This window comes from Protopterus annectens, chromosome 1.part1 (genome assembly GCF_019279795.1).
Source record: "Protopterus annectens isolate FY-2018-M chromosome 1.part1, PAN1.0, whole genome shotgun sequence".
NCBI classification, from domain to species: domain Eukaryota; kingdom Metazoa; phylum Chordata; order Ceratodontiformes; family Protopteridae; genus Protopterus; species Protopterus annectens.
Genome location: NC_056726.1, coordinates 1,803,519,681 through 1,803,543,172, shown reverse-complemented (window position 1 = coordinate 1,803,543,172; position 23,492 = coordinate 1,803,519,681).

Here is a 23,492-nt window from a genome sequence, read left to right as displayed (position 1 = left end):
GTATTACTTTTAAAATACACCCTTTAAAATGCCTGTCCACAACAGTAGAGTTATAAAAATGCCCCCACTGCCAACATCCTGCATTAATTACCACAGAGAAGCAGGATATACTTGCATAATTGAGTGGAACATGTTGTTACTTTTAATGTGATAACTGCAAATCAATTGGCCAATTGTCATCCTATCATTGATATTTTACTACCAATTTACCAGGGTCCCTTGAGTTTCCATTTTTCTGGGAAAATGCTGGTAAATCCCAAATTTGGACTGTACAAACGCTGGCAAAACGTAAGATTTTCAGACAAATAGAAGCTAAAAACATCATAATGAAATTACAGCAAAGATTTGAGATTACACTTAAAACTAATAGGTATAATTCCTAGATTTCATTTTTTTACAACCATCAATGTCCCTTCAACTTCCATTGTCAGCACTTAGTGCTGTTCAAATCAGTAAAGTAAATATAACCTGCTTCCACATGTAAATTAATGAAGGAAATCAATTGACATTTTTAGAACACTTCCTTGGAAGGCGACAGTAGTAAAGGGTAATTTTTTTTTGATTACTACTTAAAAAAAAAGTTTATCTGCACGAGAGTGTTCACATACTATATTTGCATGTGAAACAATTTACTGAAAACCAAAGTTTGGTGAAAATGTTTAGTCCTTGATCTTTAATCGCATTTAAAAATAACTGTTTGACCTTCTTAGAATTCTAATCTTCAAACTGTAAATACGCATGTCAAAATTACTGTAATTAACCATTTTATTCTGCTTTCACTACAGAAAATACTGACATTCACTAGTTGACAGTTCGGTTTGCCATTTTAGTTGTTTACTCTACTGTATGTGTGACTTTTACTATGCCTCAAATGAGCCTGGAGTTGTGGCTGTTAAAGGATCAACTGACCACCATAGCATAACTCTCAACTTTTTTTTGCTCAAAAAATCAGTTACAAAGTCAAAAATAATAGGAAAGCAAATGCCTAAAAATCAATAAGACTTTTTAAATATTACTATGATTCTCAACAGGCTTTGTATTAGGGTTTACATTAACACACTTTTTCTAATAAGTATGAAATTCTTATGTCTAGCAATACTGACTGTAATCCTCAGTCATCTACTAGAAAAAACAACTGGCAAGTGACAGTGAAAACATATTATGCAAAAATTAAGACATTAAAATGTATGCTTAACAGTCCACTTACTGAGTAAACTCACATAAAATAATTAACCCACTATACGAGAATTCCCCATTTAAGTTTATTTTGAATTCTAACTCAACCTCTTTGCTCACAAATCAAGGACAATGCCCTGACAGAAGCTCAAAATCAGGGATAATGTATATATATTTTAAATATTACTCGCCACTTACGTTATTTCCAAACAATAAGTAAAACATCAATACCTTCTATTATTGACTTAGTGCAACCTCCTCATTAAAACAATTTACAAGAGAACGGTCAAAAGCACGAGTCAAATGAGTGACAGGTAAGTTGTGAATCTTCACCAAGTTCGAATAACGCAGCTGTCATTTACAAAGCTGCATATGGAAAATCTCACAACTACGAAATCACAAACTCTGGTGAGTAAACTTTTAAAGGAGTCCGGATTTCTGGTCAATTGTAAACCACTTTCAAGATTTTGTACTTCACCATGTTTTCCCACCAAAATACAGTGACTGTCTGACACAAACTTTTTTCAACAATTGACTCTTATCCAATAAATATACCCTTATTATGTTGTTTTTACAGCTCCGCAGTGTTGGTTACTCCGTTAAAAAATTATAGAACTCCAGCATAGACACATTTTGCTAGATATTTCAACAGATAAGACTGACAGTGAACGTATTCGCCAGTGCAGTGGTTAAAAATCTGCTCTAATCTTTCCTCAAGTTTTCATTATAGTTACCATGTGGCAGTTCAGTCTGTCAGGATCTTTTAACTGTATTTACTGATCTGTCAAAGCACATTTATAACTCATTTTATTGTATGATTTGTGCGCACAAAGCCTCGCCATTTAAGTTTCTTAAAATGAGACAAGACACAAACTGCGAAGTATAAGACTGTACACTACTTAATATAGGTACATTTCAAAGGACTGGCACTTTCTGTTTATCACAAGAGCATTTTTGAGTACGACGCTGACAGTGGGGCAGGCGCATACCTCACCTTTTAGAGCAAGGAATCTGGACAAAGCCATATTTATAAATATTGGTCCTACAAACCTAGAAAGTTGATAGAACAACAGGTTTTGCATTAGCAGAATTTTCTGAAGGGTATGAAACCAGAAACTCAAACGTCTGTGATTATTTTCTGATTTCAGTCTTTAATGAATTGCCAGTGATTTGCCAGAAAAACACACTTTTATGAAAAATGCACTAAAATATGAAGCAAAAACCTGGATTTTCTACTATAATCTGTACAGTTGAGAGGCATAGGACAGGCATAGTTTCTAAGGAAACCAATGGAGTAAAAACGCGTAGAGGCGAATAGAGAATGCCCGAGATACTGAGCAGTCAGGATTGAACGGCTGACTTTGGAGTGACGAGACAGAAATATGCAAGCACCTAACAATAATAGTGGGCTTTGTTTCTTCCTTTAGGCTGGGGACGCTACAGAATATGCAGGCTACAGTGGCAGCTGTATTGTAGCTGAACCTTTACAGAGTCAGTCCAGATTTATAGTACCCATATTAACAAACAAATAATGGAAAAGGAGTGAAATGTTCAGATGCAGATCAGACTGAGTTCAACACCGTTTGCTACAATTGGTGCCATACTCAAAGCAGCTGCTACAAACGTTTTGAGTATCCTGACAAATGTTAGTGTGATTCAGAGCATGCGCTTTCTTCTACCTTTTATTTCTTTGCTGTAGGAAGAAGAAATAAAGAAACAAAACGCCCCGCTGTTTCTTTGCAAAAGTCGCGGGTGATACACTGTGTTATGGTACTCCAGAGTCTGCTTCAGAATAGTCCCGCTTGCATATTTTTTTTTCAGAACACGCAGTAACATTGTCACTGAACCTTTACTAAGCACACATTAAGGTATTTACACCACACCACTCAATTTTATAAATTTTGCCTCATATTTTGGTCTGTTCCTCGCAAAATCTTTTTCGGGGGGGGCAAATATGCGAGGATTAAAGTCACCAAATAATAATAACTATTTGAGTTTCAAACTTCATATTTGTCAAATAGTGCTAATGCAAAGCCTTTTATTCTATCAACTTTCTACGTTTGTAAGATCACCGATTTGGAGCTTTTGCCCTCTGTTATGTCAAGCTTTGTCCAAGTATGGTTTAGTGTTTATGTTCAATGTACCAGTTTCAGTAACACAGTTAGACCCTTAACAAATGTGCGCAGGGAGATGAAGAATTTTAAAGTACTTTTAGTCTGTATACAAATATACCTTTCTTATCAGGGCTGATTTCAGGACAAATACGTAAAGTAAGAGCGCCGCAGCAATACCCAGTATCACTCCAATTATAACAGCTAAAGCCATCAACCCCGGAGTTACCGAAAATACACTGGCGGCAAACAGCACGGTAACAGCATCTACACAGGACTGTATGGTTCCTCTTTGATCCTATACACACGTTTTCTTCTTAGCCTTCGTCCTTGATATCTGATATCTATAGCCTATCACAGCTCTCTCCAACCCGCCTAAATTACAACAGAGATGCAGTTGGAGGTGGATTGTTATAAAAAAAACAAAATCATCTGACTGCAACCTCCAATCGCATCTCCGTATAGGTGCATTTGGTGACAGGATTAAAGAGGTAGCTTACTTAAAAAAAAAAACAAGTTTAAAAAGGGGCTGGTGCGAGTTTGGTGACAGGATTAAAGAGGCAACTTATTTAAAAAAAAAAAAAAAAAACAAGCAAGTTTAAAAAGGGGCCGGCGCGCGCCCCTGCGCCCATGCCTAAATCCGCCACTGCTGCTAGATGGATTCCCAAAATACAAGAGTCTGAATGGCCAAAAGAACAGACTTACTCCTCGTAAAAATTATTTTGCATGTATTGTTCCCTCAAATTTCATTTATTTCTATGTAAATTACTTTTTCCCTTTTCTTAGGATTTAATTTCTAGTTCTTCTACCTTTTTTACAATACTCAATATTTCAAATACATTTGTCTTAAATTTTGATTTCCATTGCTTTTTTGGCAGCTAATAGGATTAATCTTAATAAGGCTTTACTATGTCTAGGCTAGTCATATCCTGTGTCCCAGTTCAAAAGTTACAGCTATTTTATCTCCCAATATTTTTAACAGAGTATGCTATAGGGAATTTTGAAAATCTGCCAGCTCATTACACTCCTTGCAAAAAGTTTTTTTCATAATTACCTTTCTTCCTCATTACACCTCCAACATTTGCTATCTACCCGAGGAAAAATTATTTTAAGTATACTTGTAGTATAAAAATATCTATGCAAACACTTCCGAACAAAAATCCTAAACCTTCTAAAATGGGTTGCATACTTGGGGGTTCCCTTCTAAATTGCTTCTCCAGTGTCTCTTCCTATTTTTTTCTAGTCTCCTCTGATTGATTCTTATAGCTATCATGCCATATTTTATATGCTCTGCTAATTATTTCCACAGCAGCTTCTGTTCTAGATTCAACTAAAACTCGAACGGGACATGTCTTTCACATATGACACCTTAATTCCTTTTTTTTTTTTTACCTATATTCTGATATCAGTCCCTAGTTGGGAAGGCAGTCTCTAACCAGCAGCCCAAATTTCTTTGCGGCCTCACTCCATTCTATCATTCTGTTCCCTTTCCCTCTCTAGTTATTTGCTTCCAATACCTCACTTTCTTTGCCAGTTTTCTCCTGTAAATTCCAGCCCCTCTTATCTATTTTCTGTAACACTACTTGTAACCATCCCTATTGACAAAATTTCTTTTCTCCATTTCCATGTTGACTTATTTCATAGGTTCATAGGTAGGTACTAGGCTACTGGCCCTAGGGCCTATATAAGCCTAGCCAAAAGGTACCCTGGCTTTCGCCACCCAAGAAAATTGTTTTCCTGTGCCAGTGTCGAGCAGAGCCACAAAAGTGATCCCCGGGGTGAATTTCCTATCTCCCATCCAATCATCAAGATTTTTCTTGAAGAGTGCTAATGAGGAGCTTTGTTAGTTTGTTCCAGAGTATGGAAAGTCTCTGGGACAGGAATCTATCCCTCCAGCATGTCCTGTTTATTGTGGTGACAAGGTTTAAGTCCCTAGAGCGTGTAGCTCATAGGGATTGGGATTTCTTTAAGTGGAGCATGTCTAAAAGCTCTGGGTTTGACATAGCTTTGTGTGTCAGGCAGAGATCGCCTCTGAGTAGACGATATGCGATGGAGTAAAGCTGCAGTTTTTTGAGACGGTCTGCATAGGGCATCTGTTTGAGGCCAGTAATTTTCTTTGTGAGGTATTTCTGTGGCCTTTCCAGTTGTTGTGGATGTCTTGTGAGGTACATACCAAAAGGGGCATTGTACTCTATAATGGGTCTAATGAGTGATGAGTAGAGGGGAACAATGACCTCTTCTTTCCTGGATGAGAAACCTTTTGTGATGAGGTGTGCCACGTAGAAGGATTTCCTGACTACTGTGGTGATGTGATTATCAAAGGAGAGACTACTGTCCACCTGTGTCCCAAGGTCTCTTATCACACTTTCATTGTTAAGTAGACTACCGCCTATGTGGTAGTCCATGGGTACAGAGTTTTTACCAAAAGGGTTGACAATGCATTTTTGGCATTGAGCTTGAGGCCATGGCTTTGACACCAGGCATCTGTCTCAGCGAGGCCCTTTTGTTGGATGTCCACATCTTTCGAAGTTTTGATTATGGCTCCTAGTTTGCATTCATCTGTGAACTTCATTAGCCAAAGACCTTTTGTGTTAGCCTGTACTTCAGAGAAGTAGATACCAAACAGGAGAGGACCCAGGACTGAACCCTGTGGTACTCCACTTGTCACTGGCCTGAAGGTGGATTTGGAGTCTGCTACTTTCACAGTGTGGGTTCTGTCAGTGAGCCAGTTAGCAACCCATCTTGTGACATAGGGATTTATACCTAGTTTAGTGAGTTTATCTATAATTCCAGAGTGGGGGATGGTGTCGAAAGCCTTGGCGAGATCTAGATAGGCTGTGTGAACCACCTTACATAAAAAACTTTCTGCAACTTTTTGACTACAATATTCTGTATGGTTGTTGTTATTCTTCTCAAGGATTTGCATCCAAAATCCCACTCTCTTGTAATTTATTAAACTCCTCTCCTGCTTCATCATCATTCCTTTCCACTTTGAATAACCTTCTGTTTACATTATGCATATAAGCACTAAAATACACCTTCAGATCAGATAATACTAAACCACCTTTTTCTATTGGGGGGATCAACTTATAGGTTCATAGGTTGGTACTAGGCTATCTATCCATAGGCATTTATAAGCCTAGCCGGAATGTGTTGGCTTTCACCGCTCCCTTAGATTAGTTCCCTGTGCCTCTGTCCAGCAGAGCCATTGAAGTGATCCCTGGGGTAAGCTTTCTGTTTCCCATCCACTCGTCAAGTTTTCTCTTGAAGAGGGTTAGCGATGAGCTCTGCCTAATGTAGACTGGAATCTTGTTCCAGAGCATGGGAAGTCTCTTGGACAGGAATCTATCCATCCAGCACGTCCTATTTATTTTTGTGGTGAGGTTTAGATCCCTGGAGCATGTGGCTTGAGGCGATATGGTTTTCTTTAGGTGGAGCATGTCCATCAATTCTGGGTTGGACATGGCCTTGTATGTCAGGCAGAGATCACCTCTGAGTAGGCGGTATGCAACCAAGTACAGCTGGAGTTTCTTCATTCGAGCTGCATAGGGCATCTGCTTGAGACTAGTGATCCTCTTGGTGAGGAACTTCTGTGGTCTTTCCAGTTGTTGCAGGTGTCTTGTAAGGTACATCCCAAATGGGGCATTGTACTCTATGATGGGTCTGATGAGTGATGTGTAGAGGGGCCCAATGACCTCTTTCGATCTGGATGTAAACCCTTTTGTGATTAGGTGGTCCACATAGAAGGATTTTCTAACCACTTTGGCAATGTGATTATCAAAGGAGAGGTTACTATCTACTTGGGTCCCCAGATCCCTTATTACGTCTTCCATATTTAGGGGGCTACCACCTATGTGGTAGTTTGTGGGTACTTTGTTTTTTCCAAAGGGGATGACTATGCACTTTTTGGCATTTAGCTTGAGACCATGGTTTTGACACCAGGTATCTGTCTCAGTGAGACCCTTTTGGAGGATGTCTGTGTCAGCCAGAGAGTCAGTTATAGACCCTAGTTTGCAGTCGTCTGCGAACTTGGTGAACCATAGTCCTGTGCTTACCTGTACCTCTGAGAAGTATATGCCGAACAGGAGGGGTCCCAGGACTGAGCCCTGGGGAATGCCACTTGTAACAGGTTTAGAGTCAGACCTAGCTCCTGCAACTCTTACCATGTGGGTTCTGTCCTTGAGCCATTTGTCAACCCATCTCATGACGTAGGGTTTATGTTCAGGCTGGTGAGTTTGTCTATAATACCTGAGTGGGGAATAGTGTCAAAGTCCTTTGCGAGGTCTAGGTAGGCTGTGTGGACCAACTTACCCTCGTCTATAGCCTTGGTAACTGTCTCAAGGAAGTCCACCAGGTTTAGGAGACATGATCTGCCCTTAACAAAGCTGAACTGGGTTGGGTCCAGTGTTTGGAGGTTTCCAATGTCTCTGTTAATGAGATCCATGATGATGCGCTCCATAGCTTTGCAGAACAAGCTAGTCAGGCTTATAGGATGATAGTTCCTGGGGTCCATTGTGGCTCCACCTTTGTGGAGTTGAATAACCATTGTTGTGTGCCACTCTGTGGGCACATAGCCTGTGGAGAGGCTGAGTTTAAACAGTGTGTTTAGGTGAGGGGTTAGTTCATCGTTGAGCTCATGTAGGAAGCAGCCTGATACACCATCCGGTCCCATTGATACTGTGTTTTTGGCTTTGGAAAGGGCTGTTTTAACCCAAGTGTCTGTGATTTCAGGGGCACTACATTCTTCTGGTATAGTTATGGGCCCTTTTGGGGGTGAGAAGGGGGTGAAGTTTGCACTGAACCTGTCTGCCAGGATGTTGGCTATATCAGTCAGTTCAGTGTATTTTGTGCCATTCTGCACTAACTCCGAGCAGATCTGAGAATTGCCACTTAGATTCTTGACATAGCTAAAGAATGCCTTGTGGTTATCTTTGCAGTCCATGGCAATTTTTCTTTCGAAGCTAGCCTTGGATGATTTTATGAGGGAACATAGTTTCTTGCTGATACTGATCAGGGATGTCTTCCCTTCTTGGGATTTTACTCTTTTCTGTACTAGTTTCCTCCTTCTATTGTATAGCTTGTTTATGGCAGGGGTCCACCAGACTTGTTTCCTTTCCTTGGAGGAGTGTGTCTTGGTTTTGTTTGGGATAGCATGATCCATGCATTCTTGTAGGTGCCCGTAGAGTGCATTAGTAAAGGATTTTGCAGCTTGGACAGCGTTATCCTTTAATATGGGAGCTTTGAAACTTCCCACCTCGGTCTTAAGTAACGTAAAGTTTGCTTTTGAAATGTTTTTCACAGTGGTTTCTTTGACCGGGGGTGGTGGCGGAATGTGGATATCCAGAGTGATTAGTTTATGGTCAGATCTAACCAGTGAAGGGTTGACCTCTGGTGTGGAACACCGGTCGCCCATGTTGGTGATGACCATGTCCAATATGTTGTCACCTCTGTTGGGGGTGTTAACCAGTTGATCCAGGGTGTTTGAGTTTATAAATTCTAGGAAATGTTGGGCCAGGGAGTTCGTACTTGAGTAGTTCTCCCAATTAATGTTTGGATAATTGAAATCACCCAATATCAGGGTGTTTGGTAGGACCTTTATGTTTCCCATTGTTTCCAGGAATGCGGAGTGGTGGTCCTGGTACATGGTGAGTGATCTGTAGCAAGCTATAATTTGAATAGCAGTTTTGCCCATTGTTAGTTGCACGTGGATGATCTCTGAAGCATCGTGCTGTGCCACTAACCTGGAGGTTGTTGGTATCCTTGATGAATATGGATACTCCCCCACCTTTTGTATTTCGGTCCTGGTTTTGTGGCCGAAATGTATGGTATGAGTTGTAGTCTGATAGTGCTGGGATGCTCTCTGGAGCCTTAAACCAGGTTTCTGTTACTGCACATATATCGATTTTCTCCATACTGAGGAGTGCCTCTAGTCCGTGCATTTTCAGGTTTAGACTTCTGACATTGAGCAGCATTACCCTCAGTTTTTTGTTACTTGTGCTATTTATGGCGGTGGGTTTGTCTTTTGAGCCTTGCCTTAAAAAGGCACTATGGGGGTGGCAAGAGCCTTGGCCAGTATTCAAAAACCTAAGGGTGACAGGTGCAAGCCGTCTCTAGCAAAGCAGCATGGCTTGTTGAGCATGTCACCCCAGGCTGACAGACACTGAATCCCCTTTGAATGACACCAGAAGCTTAGCCAATTGTTGATATTGATAATTTTTTCTCTATACCGTGGTATCATTCTTGCTGAGGGCAGGATGCTACTCAGGGTCAGGGTCATACCAGCCTGGGCTACATGATCAGAGAGCTCCTCCATGTCTCTTTTCATGTAGTCCAAGGAGGTACGGCCCAGTCATTCACAGCAACATGGACAATGACAGAGTCATATTTGTACTTGTTCTGGAGTGACCTGAGTGCTTGTGTTATGTGGCGGATCCTGGCACCTGACAGGCAGCTAACAGTAACCTTCTCCTTGTTCAGCCTAGTGAGTGGGGCATCAATGTGCCTGACTATAGAGTCACCTATTAATAGTGTGTTGGGTATGTTATTTTGCCTTAAGGGCTGCGATTGTGTGGCACACTGGTTTTGTGAAGTATGTGTTTCATGGTTTGTGTTTGGCGGTGGAGGTTGCTTGGATGTTTGCTTTGGAGGTTTCTGTTGCTTTTGCAGATTTTTATTTAGAGCCTCTGAGTATGTTTTTGTGTATTTATGTGTGTTTTTTGCCAGTGCTGGTTTCATAGGTCTGTATGAGACTGGTGGTGTGGTGCAAGTAATTCCCTTCTCCTCTTGACTGCCTGGTCCAGTCTTGGGTTGAGAGAGCTTAGCCTCCAGTTTGGCTGTATGATTGCATCTCTCGCATGTATTAGTGTTTGGTGGAAGGAGGAGAGGATTGTCTGTGTACATGAGGCAATTGTAACATTGCCTCAAAATGCCCAGATTCTCCATTTGGACTGGAGAGTATACCTGAAACTGCCATTTGGACATGCCTGGATAGGTACAGAGAACTGTTTTACTGATTGGCTGGTAAGGTCGAATAGAGAGCCTTGTCCTTTTCTGTAGTATAGGGGGGTCAAGTGCTAAGGTTTATTAGTGCTTGCTATGACTTTTGGGCAAGTGCAGGGATGAGAAGTGAATGATTTAAGTGCTTAAGTTGAAAGTCTGTCTTGTTCCAAGGGAAAAATTGAAGAGTAGACTTTGTGGAGCCGGGAATAATTATACCTTAACTAACCGGCTCTGCCCACCTTGCAAAACCACGCAAATGCGGGTTTTATAGCAGAGAAATGAAAGAGATAAAAATTAGCCCAAAATGGCCAATAAACTACTAATTACTGGGCTGAAACTGCTCCTCCAGGGACAGATAGGCTGCTAAAAGCTCCCTCTCTCACAGTGAACAGAGAAACTTCCTTCTATCCAAGTAAGGTATGGGCAAACACAGAAACTTGTAACACAGCCCTGAATTCAGCACTAACCTGAAAACTGGACTAAACTAGCTTAGAAAGGTGGGAAACCAAGTATTCTTTTTTTTGTTTCTTTCAGAAAATAAAGCAGATACAATCAAAATATACTTTAAATGCACAGAAATGGCTATCACACTTGAGTGTGTAGCCTACAACAGTTAAACAGGTAATTTAAACACAAAAATGACTTTGTTAAAGTGCAGGCAGTAAAATAAGTACAATATGTAGCTGAAACAAGCGTTTTAAATCACAGAAACTCTAGAAAATCGGCGTTTTTGGCAGAATTAGCTAAAGGCAGCAAGAAAATGCAGAAACATGATACTTAATCACTCCAAAGTCTCTCTTTTGTCATTCAGCTGCTGTAGAACTCTACAGGGCACCAGGCATGAGCTTGCTGAGCTGTATACTAGCACAAAAACCTTGCAAATGTGGGTTTTATAGCAGGGAAATGAAAGAGATAGAAATTAACCCAAAATGACCAATAAACTACTAATTTCTGGGCTGAAACCAATCTTCCAGGGACAGATAGGCTGCTCAAAGCTCCCTCTCTCACAGTGAACAGAGAAACTTCCTTCTATCCAAGTAAGGTATGGGCAAACACAGAAACGTGTAACACAGCCCTGAATTCAGCACTAACCTGAAAACTTGACTAAACTAGCTTAGAAAGGCGGGAAAACAAGTATATATTTATTTTCAGAAAATAAAGCAGATACAATAAAAAAAAAAACACTTTAAATGCACAAAAATGTCTATCACACTTGAGTGTGTAGCCTAAAACAGTTAAACAGATAATTTATAGACAAAAATGACTTTGTTAAAGTGCAGGCATTAAAATAAGTACAATATGTAGCTGAAACAAGCTTTTTAAATCGCAGAAACTAGAAAATCACTGTTTTAGCCGGAATTAGCTAAAGGCAGCAAGAAAATGCAGAAAAATGATACTTAATCACTCCAAAGTCTCTCTTTTGTCTCTCTGCTGCTGTAGAACTCCAGGCAGGAGCTTGCTGAGCTGTATACTAGCACAAAAACCTTGCAAACGTGGATTTTATAGCAGGGAAATGAAAGAGAGAGAAATTAGCCCAAAATGGCAAATAAACTACCAATTATCCCACTTAACTGTTGATCTCTTCCCCTCCCAGATTCATTCATTCAGTTCTTATGTGTTCATAGGTAAGTACTAGGCTAGCTGCCCATGCAGGCCATTTTAAGGCTAGCCATTTTCCTATTTTTGTCCTTAAAATAACATAGCCCATTTGGTTATAGTGACCATCATCATCCCATGGTCGATAATTATATATTAATCTTAATGAGAATAACTGGGATCATACCACAGATAATTTCAGGGGACCCATGCATTGGATAAAGAATTTAGGAGATGTATCTGGCCATTAGTAGTAAAGGGGGCAGTCCTGGGGTAAATGTTCTCATTCTTATCCACAAATCTAAGTTGCAGTAGAAAATGGACAGGGATAAAGTTTGATTTATGTGCATGGGGAGTCTGTTCCATACCAATGGTATCCTCTGCAGACTGCGAAATATACTTGTCTCTCCAAACCATTTTGTTGATTTTGCAGAAAAGGTTTAGATCCCCATACCGAGTACTTCTGATACCATTTAACTTGCTGTTGTGCAGTAAATCCATCAGTAATAGGTCAGAGGATGCCTTTTATGCCAGACACAGGTCATTTCTTTATTATTTATTGTTCACAATCTCTCCTCTGGTTTACACAAATATGCCTGACCTGTACATAAAACTAAAAGGGCTAAAAATATCCATGGATATTCCTCCCATCTTTTCTTCTAGCTGTCCCTCTTGTTTTTATCTCTTGAATAACTACAACAAACTCTCTCTCTCTCTCTCTCTCTCACTCCTTACAGCTTAATCCTACTTGTCTCCCTCGGGCATTCCCTGCCTTATTTTGACAACCTCTGAACTGGGAAGACTTGCTGGGATTAGCCAAATTACAGTGCATCTGCGGAGCAGTTGTTATAGCCTGCCTACCCCTACAAATCCAACAGTGTGCATGTGTTTTACTATGTATTGTTTTTAACTGATGTTAAATAGTAAGATATAGTTGTTCCATTGTTCCTGTGGTGTTACGCTAGCAGCCTACTGTAGTCCATATCTCCCCTCTCATCTTTCTTTCTCTCGCTAACCTTTTTACCTGATAAACTCGTAACTTCTCTAATAATTTCACCACTAGGTGACAGTATACTACTATACACATACAAACATACCCCAAACAATCCACACTAATTCCATACCAGCCTTCCTCCGACTTGACCATTTCCCCACAATTAGTACCACACACTTCTCTACCCCTTTAGCTTTACTATTAATTACCTACACATTGTAAACATTTGTGCAATTCTGTTTTTGTACTTACCTCTTGACTATTACCATTCCCCCTTGGTCCTGAATTGGTCTGCATTACTGATTACTTTTCTTTGGGTGGCTTCTCTCGTCCTTGGCTCTACCTGGTCTGTTCGCCCTACGGGCTCACTCCACTCCCCTACCCTGCCCCCAAATTCCACGCACCCCCAGCACATCTAACTTTATACCTATCTAACCACTCCCACACCACAACTCCATATCATAATCAGCCCCTTCCTCCCACTAATCACTATCAATTTCTTCAGCTTGTTTCCTAGTTCCACCTACTTCCCCCTGCTTAACACATCCTTTCACCTTGCAACATCTCTGTCTAGACATCCACACACTAACCTTTTTAACCTACACCTCTCCCATCACTTTCTGTCTCTCTCTTACATATCCCTCTCACTTAACTTCACCTAACACCTATCATGCAAGCAAAACCTTCACATGCTCTACTGTCTTTATTCCAATGTCTCATTCTCTTCTACCTACGCTACCTCACTAGTCTCTCACAGTTCCATTATTCTCCTCCCCTTCACACAACTTCAATATATATTACAAAAGAATCACCCTCCACAGTCCAAAACTCTTCCCATCTCTATAAACATAATGTATCTTTTCTCTTTTAAAGGAAACTCTTCCTTGCCCCCTGTAAACTACTTCCCATACCAATCAAGCTAAGCTGCATAGTTTCTAATACCCTAACCTATAACTCCTTAGAACATAGATACCTATCCTTACTCTACTCTAAATTAATCTCCCTCCTTCTCCGCTCTGGAGATATACACCCTAACCCAGAGCCTTCACATAACTCCACTTCCAAACCAAACTCAAACTGTTCACCTCCTCCCCACAAATCTCTTCTCCTTGCTACACTTAATGCCAGGAGCCTTTGTAATAAAATATCTGCTTTTCATAACTGGATCTCCCACAACAAATCTGATAGTCTCTCTGTCACAGAAACATGGCTAAAGCCACCTATAAAAGATACCAAAATAACATCCCCAAGCTATAAACTCATAAGAAGTGACAGATGCTAAAAGAAAGGTGGAGGAGTAGCCTTTCTCTTCTCCTCCTCCTTAACAGTGACACCATATACTAAGCCCATACCCATATTTGACACTGCTGAGCTAACCCTCGCCCTTCTCAAAGTTAACAACAACAAAAGTTTATGCATTGCCACCCTGTACATACCACCTGGTAACAATATCCCTATTCTGGAAGATATTCTCTCCTGGTTCACCACCGACATAAATAATGAGACAATAATCCTAGGTGATGTCAATATTAACTGGTCTTCCATTGATTCATCAATCCCTTCTCAAAGCATTAACCTATATCAATTCACACAGCTAATCAAAACTCCTACTAGACCAAATAAAGATTATACCACAGGTAGCATCCTCGACTGGATACTAGTCTCCCACCCAAACTGTATTTCTGATAGTGGCACTCTCCCTGACTCCATTAGTGACCATCTCCCTGCCTTCATACACGATTCCCCTTCCTCCCTCCTCCTTCAGCATAAAGAAATTACAACCTGCACCATAAAAAACGTCAATCCCCAAATCTTCTCCAGTGCCTTAAAACAGATAAACTGGAACCCTCTAAAGTCCTTTCCTTTGGATGCCGCTGTCTCACACTTCAATACAGTTTCCTCTGATCTACTTAACTGCTTTGCCCCCTGCAGAACCAGAAGACTCAAATCCAAAACAGCCTCCTAGCTAACCAAAGACACAAAAATCCTTATGCATCTCCAAGGCAAAACCTGGAAATACTATCAAAAATTCAAAACTCCCAACTCTCTTGCTGAATACAAGTAACTACGAAATCAAGTTAACAAAATAGTAATCAACCATAAATCCTACTATCTTAAACTTCAAAACATCCACAAAACCACCCCCAAAAAATTCTGGAGTAGCATAGCATCAATTCTATCTCCAGGAAAGAAAGAAAACCCCTGCCCTGACCCAGACTCACCTGATCTTCTCCTAGCTACCCAAGTCAACTCCTTTTTCATTGATTCCATAGCCAGACTTACCTCATCTTTCCCTAATAATATCCCCTTCAACATATCCGAATCCATGGCTTCAACCTCCAATAACTCTCAGTCCTCCCCTTTCATTCTCAAATCCATTCCTACCCACACTATAAAAAAACTCCTACTAAAATTAAAACCTTGTTCTAATGCGCCAGATGACATTCCATCCAACTTTCTCAAACTAGCTGCTGATGGCATAGCCCTTCTCATCAGCATCCTAATTAATTGCTCCATCGAAGAGTCCTACGTACCACTTCTCTGGAAAAAAGCCTTCACCATCCCCCTCCACAAAGGAGGTAACAACTTTTCAGTCTCCAAATTTTGCCCAATAGCTATCCTGTCCCCTATCTTCAAGATTCTTGAAAAATGTATCAACCTGCAACTTTTACCCTACCTACTTGACAACAAACTATTGACTCCAACACAACATGGGTTTAGACCAGGACATAGCACCACGACTGCCCCCCTTTCCTTCCCCGAAATCATCAGCTCTGCTCAAGACTCTGGTAACATAGTTTCTACCCTCCTTCTCGCCTTATCCAAGGCCTTCGATACTGTCTCTCATAAGCTCCTCCTTTTTAAACTCTCTCATCTTAACCTTTACTCTTCTTCTATCAACTAGTTCACCAGCTATCTTTCAGCCAGGGAACAACCTGTAAAATGGAATAACTGTACTTCTTCTTTCCTTCACACCCCAACAGGTGTTCCTCAAGGCTTTATATTGGGTCCCTTACTATTTAATATTTTTATTAATGACTTACAACAAAAAATCCCCAATGCTAAACTTGTCCAATATGCAGATGACTCTACCATCATCTGCTCTGCCAAAACTCTCCCCAAATTAATAAACCTTACTCAAGAGGCCTTCTCCTCCATCAAGTCCTGGATGCTTGACAACCATCTAGCCCTTAATGCCTCCAAATCCAAAATAATGATTTTTTTCCCCTTGTAGACACACTGCTATTGACAACCAGCTAAAATTCGACATCCACCTACAAACCAATATAAAAATACATCAAAAGCTTGGAATGCTTTATCGTCACAGATGCTGCCTTTCTCTTTCATCTAGACAACTCCTATCTTCCTGTCTACCACTTACCTCATCCCCTCCCATTTGTATGGAGCCCCACTACTCACTAATCTCCAATCAACCATGAAATCTAAACTATCCTCATGCTATAATAAAATTTCTAAGTTTGCCACAGGATCCAAATCCTCCACTCATCATTGCAACTCCCTCCATGCACTAAACTGGTTGAAACTCCCAAACTACCTAACTTTCATTTAACTAACAACAGCACACAAGCTCATTTTTAAACCCTCTAGCTGTCCATCTCTCTCCTTTTCCTTAAAAATCCACCAGCCACATAGAACACTTAGATCCACAAGTCAAAACCTCTTGAAACTCTACAAACCTTTACATTCACCAGGGCAACTCTTACTAGCCTTCTCCCTTGCTAGGTTATGGAACTCTCTTCCCCCACACATTAGAATTACCCAGAATCTCCCTTTCTTTAAAACCTTACTCCACTCTTATCTCTCCTCTTCTCTCTCTGGGAATGCTCCTGTACTCATCCTTCCTAAATCCTGACACGTATCTTTATCCTATTCTATTCAAAACTCAGCCATTGCATAAATAATTCTTTTGTCTCCAGTTATGGTGTACTAATTGAGTATTAATTTGTTATTCTTGTAATTATCTTAAAAATGCTGTACTTAGTTATTACTTTTGAATGTTTTTATAATATTGTCTTTCTGTCTGGAGCTTTTCTCCTCTGGCCTCCATTAAAAACTGGCTACATTGGCCCAATGGACTTTCCCGGTAAACAAACCACAATAAATAAATAAATAAATAAACAAGAGCTGTCAGTTTCTTATTTTTTGTATTAAGTTTTGCTTGGTCTCTAGGCACATATCTTTAGCTGCCATAACAAAAGTCTCTCTAATCTGTGCTCCTAAGTACTTCATTTTATGATGTGCCTACAGATATGGGTATTGCTGAAACAATTTGTGTTTGGGTACATAATTTACAGCTATAACCTTTGTTTTATCCTCATTAATTTTATTTCCTGAAAAGACTTGAAACTCTCTCAAAATGTTCCACGAATCTAAAATGACCTTTTCTGGATTTATTAAGTACAAAGTAATATAATCTGCAAATAAAGTCATCTTTTTTTTTTTAATTATCATAGCAATTATATACTAGGATTTCTGAGTCCTTTATTTTCTTTGTCAATGGTATTAAATATAAAGCAAATAACAAAGGACAAAGAGGACATCTCTGCAGCACAGTCAATCCAGATTTGGAAAAAGTTGACAATTCTGGGTCCACCATTTTAAATCATGCTTTTTTCACTGCTGCCATTAGAGTTGGCCATGGCAGCCATGACAGACCCCCTCTCCACAGATGTTTTAACCATAGTCATCTAACTTTTACATACAATGAGTGGATGAGGTGGGGATGAAAAGAGAATTACACTGTCTAAGCATATTTGCAGTTGTAAAGTTTATTTTTTATTTTATTTTACATTTGTTGACGGGGCTGGTCCAGCTGGATGTAAGTCCATTTTCAGCAGAGGCCCGGGGAGAAAAGCTCCAAAAACAGACATTAAAATTAGTCTTTACAAAATTTAGTAGTTATAATGAGAAAAAAAAAATGATTATCGTATTATCATAGCATGTTCTTACAGAAGCAACAATTAGAAATTAAATACAGACTAGGGGAATACAAATTATGCATGAGAATAGAAAAGATTTAGTGTAAGATTTGTTTGAAGGAGTAGAGAAAGTAGTAGTGGGACACTAAAAACTAGTCAGGATTAGTGCAGGGGCAGAGCCAGTGAGTTTTGAGGTGAGTTCTGAGTTGGGATTTGAAACAGGGAAAAGAAGAGCTGGCAGTGAGTTTGTCAGGAAGAGAGTTCCAGGCTTTGCCTATTGTGTTTGAGAACAAGGATTTGCCTGCCAAATTGTTGGATTTGCAAGTAGATATAAGAAGTTTGTTAGAAGAGCATAGGCTTTTAAGGTTGCAGTAAGGTGTGATAAGGGAGGTGAGTGTAGGGGGTGTTGGTAGGTTTGTAGAGGATTTTATGGGCTAAGGAGAGCTGGTGAAATAAGAACACATTTTGCAGCTGGTGATATAAGAACAGAGTTTGCAGCTCAAGCCAACCTAATTGCTTTAAATGTATGCAGTGGTGGGTTCTAAAAGTAGAGCCAGAGGCAAATCTGGCAATACTGTTATAGGCAACAGCCAGTTTGCAGAGGTTAGATTTGGGCAGGTATGTGTAAATAGGGGAGGCATAAAGGAGGGAAGAGATCAGATGGGTATGGGCAATGGAAGTTCTGGAAAGTGGAGTGAGGAATGTTTTAATTCTATACAGGGAGCCTAGTTTTCTGTTAACTAATTTTATGGTGTTGTTGATGTGAATGTCAAAGCTTAGGTTATTGTCTATCTCTACTCCAAGAAGCCTGGTAGTGGAGTCAGGTGATATGATAGTGCCATTTCTAGACAAGACAGAGAAGTTGAGAGTGGAGGATTTCCGGGTGCGGGAGAACAGTAACAGTTTGGTTTTCTTGGGGTTTAGGATTAAGCATCATTTTAAGAACCAGGTTTCAACAGTTTGGAAAGTCTGTTGGGTGAAAGAGTGCAGTTCAGAAGGGGAAGAAGCAGAGCAAATCAAAGTATAATCATCGGCATATTGTATACAGGTTGCAGAGGAAATACTGGTATGAAGATCATTAATAAAAATAGAAAACAGAAGGGGGCCAAGTATAGAATCTTGTGGTACTCTGAGGGTGATGGGCAGGTGGTTGGATAGGTTACTGTGCCAGAGCACTGCCTGTTGTCTGTTATGAAGATAGGAGTGGAACGACATAATAGCTTTTGAGTCTAATGAGAATGTTTTAAGTAAATTTAAGAGTATCTGGTGATTGACCATATCGAAGGCTTTGGATAGGTCAATAAAGAGAGCAGAGGCAAGGATATTATTATTTCGATTTTTGTTGATACAGTCAGTAAAAGAAAGGAGGGCTGAAGTAGTGCTGTGGAAAGGACTGAAGCCATGTTGACAGTCAGCAAAAAGGCTGTCATTCAACAGGTGTTTAAGAAGTTGTTTTTGTATGCTTTTTTTCCATGATTTTAAGCAGGGGGGAGAGTAGGGCTATGGATCAGTAGTTTGACAGTTCTGTTGAGTTTCCACCTTTATGAAGGGGAATGACATGTGAAATTTTCCAGATGGAAGGAATATAGCCTTCGACAATGGTTCTATTAATCAGAATCGAAACGGGATGGGCTAGTGGTTTGGCTGCAATTTTTAGATAATGAGCAGGCAGAAGGTCAGCAGATGGACAGGAGGCTTTACGTTTGTGGAGAAGAGTATGGATAAGTCAAGGGAAGCTCAGTGTGTGGAGGCATGCTTCCCCATGGAAGGCAGTGATTGAGGAGATGCTGATGGGGGAGGGATTGCTACAAGACTTTATAACTTTGGCACTTAATAATTTGATACCAGAGCTTCAGTAATATGCATTTTATAGAGTAGTGTCATTAAGTTTACAGCACTGCTGTACAGTTCAGTTTTCTAAACTAATACTGAATTCACTATGCAGAATTGCTGTTTGGGGCTTAATCTCACATTGACAATGGTATAGTTCAGAGCTTAGGACCCATGTTTAGTGTCAGAATGCTAAGAAATGGCCAAGTTGTGGGCATTTGCTGGAAACTCCATACAAAATGGTTAAATAGTTTTGTTAGTTTCTGTTTGTTTATCAGAAAAGACATTTTCCTGTGCATGGATGAAGACTCTGCTGGAACTATATACAATAACTATCAGTGAGGAACATGCTGGATGTTGCATTTACCATGGCTTGGAAGGTAGTCATTATGGAGGTCATGGTGGACCATATTCTTTTTTAAAAAATATCACATGGTGGGTTTAACTTTTATTTTATGGTGATAATTCTTGCCAGTCATCAGACCACTGATGCTTAAAGATATTTTGTTCTGAAAACAATGATGTCACTGCAGAGAGCTGTGCAAGATGTCAGGGTGATCAAATGCACTATTCCAATTGTTTATTCTTACTCATCAGTTGTTTTCTGTATTAAAAGATGTTGCTGTTTGTCAACAACTGTGTGTCTAGCACATACATATTAGGTACTCCTAAAGTGTCATTTGAAGATAGGCTTTTTGCAGCATTGGGTGAATAATTCCTGTGTTATTTTTCAAGCAACAGTTCTTGAAGCAGTAATCCCAGCCACTCTGTAAGGCATCCTGGTTTACCCATGACAAGAGTGAGTAAATCCTGCTGTGGCTGGGTATGCACTGGCAGTAATTACTTTGATTATACATTGATTTACATGAAAAATCTAAGTCCTACCTTAAAAAAAAACAGTTTCAGAGTAACGTGTATTTCCTATAGTATATATATTTTTTTATTTTTAAGTATCACTGCCATACAGAGATAGCCTATGAACCATGCACAGCTCTGTAAAGCTTTTACCTCCTTGCAATATCCACATAAGGCAGAATTAAAAACTGAAAGACCATGCCATGTAGAATAGGGTCCCTTGTCACAGGGTGTGAAATTTGCAAAATGCAATGCTTCCAGTCATCACAGCAAGCATCCTGCAGGTAAATATACCAATGATGGAGCCTCCTCAAGGCTGAACTGGCCATACTATGGTCAGTACTCTACCCCAATAACCAAAACAGAAATACAATAAACATAATAAAGTAGCAGAGTTGGTACCAATAGCTGCATGCCGTGTTGCATGAAGGTTCCCTACCTAGCATTACCAGTGGCTTCTTTTGGACTAGCTAATGACCAAGATGTTATCAGTAGGTATTGAATGGACAGGCAGTATGAATCTATGCAGCAAAAGGGGAACTCTATCCCACTACAGACAAAAGTTTGCCTATCATTGGGCATACTCGTATCTGGGGTGGTACAATTCCATATGGGTGATAAAGGGTATCCCACACTGCAGCCTCTTATATTCTTAACCTCCTGAGTACCATGATTAATATACCCTACCTGACCCATCACTGGGAGGTGTAATCTATTAAACATCTTGCCTAGGTGAATGTACTGACAGTCCACCTATATACATCTTAACATGTTGCAACAATGTCTGTGTTAGCACTGTAAACTGACTATGCATGCTATTTTTGTCCAGTGAGGCAACACGTCTGTCTATTCCATTAACCTGTTTAAATGTAGAGCTGATTAAGTTTATGGGACAGATATACATTTTAAACAGTAATCATTTGAAATGTCACAGAAACTGAATGGCTGAAAAAATGGACTTAACATATAAGTCTGAGATGGCCATTTATTAGAATATTCCTTTTTCTCCAGGGTATGATGATCTCAGAATTAGAAATATATTTCAGGAGTGGAGGGGCTTGCCCTCTACATCAGTGGTGCAGGAGGGCTTACCCCCCCCCCCCTTACACACACAAAAAAGTAGTTTAAAGGGCAAGAGACATTTTCAAGATTCACTTTTTGGGGGATTTTCAATATCTTTTTTCAGCATTTCAGGTGCCAACATTTCATAGGGAGCCTATTTAAACATTTGTATGTAAGTGCTCTGAACATGTCTGGATGACAAGAACTGTATATCTACATCTGACTTTAGATACTTTTGACTTGGATACCTGTGTAATGTGCACATCACATGTTACTACGTGATTGTCCTGTATGCTGCAGTGTGCACAAGTGTGGAGCCTGCAGATTGTCTGCAGTTCTCACACAGTACATGTTACATTAATCCAGTGTGACTGCATTTGCATTCTATGATGTTATTTGCACATCCTCAGTTGCACTGTCCTTTTCCTCTGTGTCTTTGCAGTCATGTGTATTCATATTTGCCATACATGCTTGACCTATATGACTAGCTTCTATTCTAGATGCCTTGTCCCTATGGTTAATGGACCATGGCTGATATTCTGTACAAATACCTTGAGTGACCAGAATAGAAAACATATTTAAGAATACATTGCATATACATTCTTCAGCTGTTCTACACATAAACAAATCAGTGCCTGTATTCATCCTATCATAGTTTGGTGATGCATTCATATCGTACCAGTGTCCATCTTAAGTTTGTGCATTCACCTTCCTTCTTTCTTAGTCATATGCATAATGCCTGGCCTGGTTGTTGCATTTGTTCAGTATGTCCAATTTGTGCTTCCTTTTCTGTCTGCTTTGCATAAAACTCCACTGTTTTCCTATGCTTCCCCTACCCATCCCTGCCCTCTGTAAATTAGGGACTCAGCCCCTATAAAATACAATACCTTTACCTATCCTGATAATTATAGTTCAGTGTGCTGGCTACTCCATCTCTTTTCTTCCTTTCTGTCAACCCTGTTCTGGCATTGGCTATGCATTTCATTATGTGTTCCCAGTACAGGGAAACCCCTGTTGCATACTTTGGCCCATGTTAAGTTTCGTATCTCTCTGTTGGTGTGTTGCAGTGGTATTTTTTGCTGTGATATTGTTGTGTTCAGACATTCTATATGTTTTTACTGTTAGTTAAGTTGGTGTGAGGAAATGTCATGTGTACAGCCTGCGGTACTTGTTTTTATAGTTGTATTTGTTTGTTTTTAGGTATTATATTGCTTCCATACAAGCCTTTCATAGCAGTTCACAAATCTTTTGGAATCTGGCCCTGTGTGTCTATTGGTTTAATAAACCTAATATGGTGTAAACAATCCCATTATTCTGTAACTGAGCGTCATAATGCATTTTTGTTGTAACTTGTGCTAAACGTCATGAATATGCAAGAGATAAGTGCATTATTCAGGTTACTTGATCAAAAACAACTAAAATTTGCACAAAGGTTTTGTGAGATCTCTGTTATTTTGTACCACAGATGCATTAATTTTTAAAAATATTTGGACTTGTTGCTGGGCTTGTAATGGTGCCAACTTAAGTTTGTTTATCTGTTGTTTTAAGTAGATTTCTTTGTTGTGATAAATGCATTTCGTGATAACTAACAGAAAAAAACCTCTATTTAGAGAATCAGATTGACAAGTAAGAGTGGTTGTACAGAAGGGGAGGATATCATGCACCGAATATTGTGAGAATATCTGATCGCATCAGTTTTGTACTAAGCAGCACTTAGGTTATGCCTTACATCAGACTGTGTGTGCTGATAGTTTGTCACATATTTTTTTTTTTTTTTTACAACTGTTATGATAAAGCATATTGGTATTTTCTAAAGCAGGCTAAGTGCTGTTTGGAATATGTGAGTTTAATCTGTATAGTCTCATATTTATGTCAAGTGCATAATTCATATTTCCATACCTTTATTACCCTATCAGGTTGAGTATTATT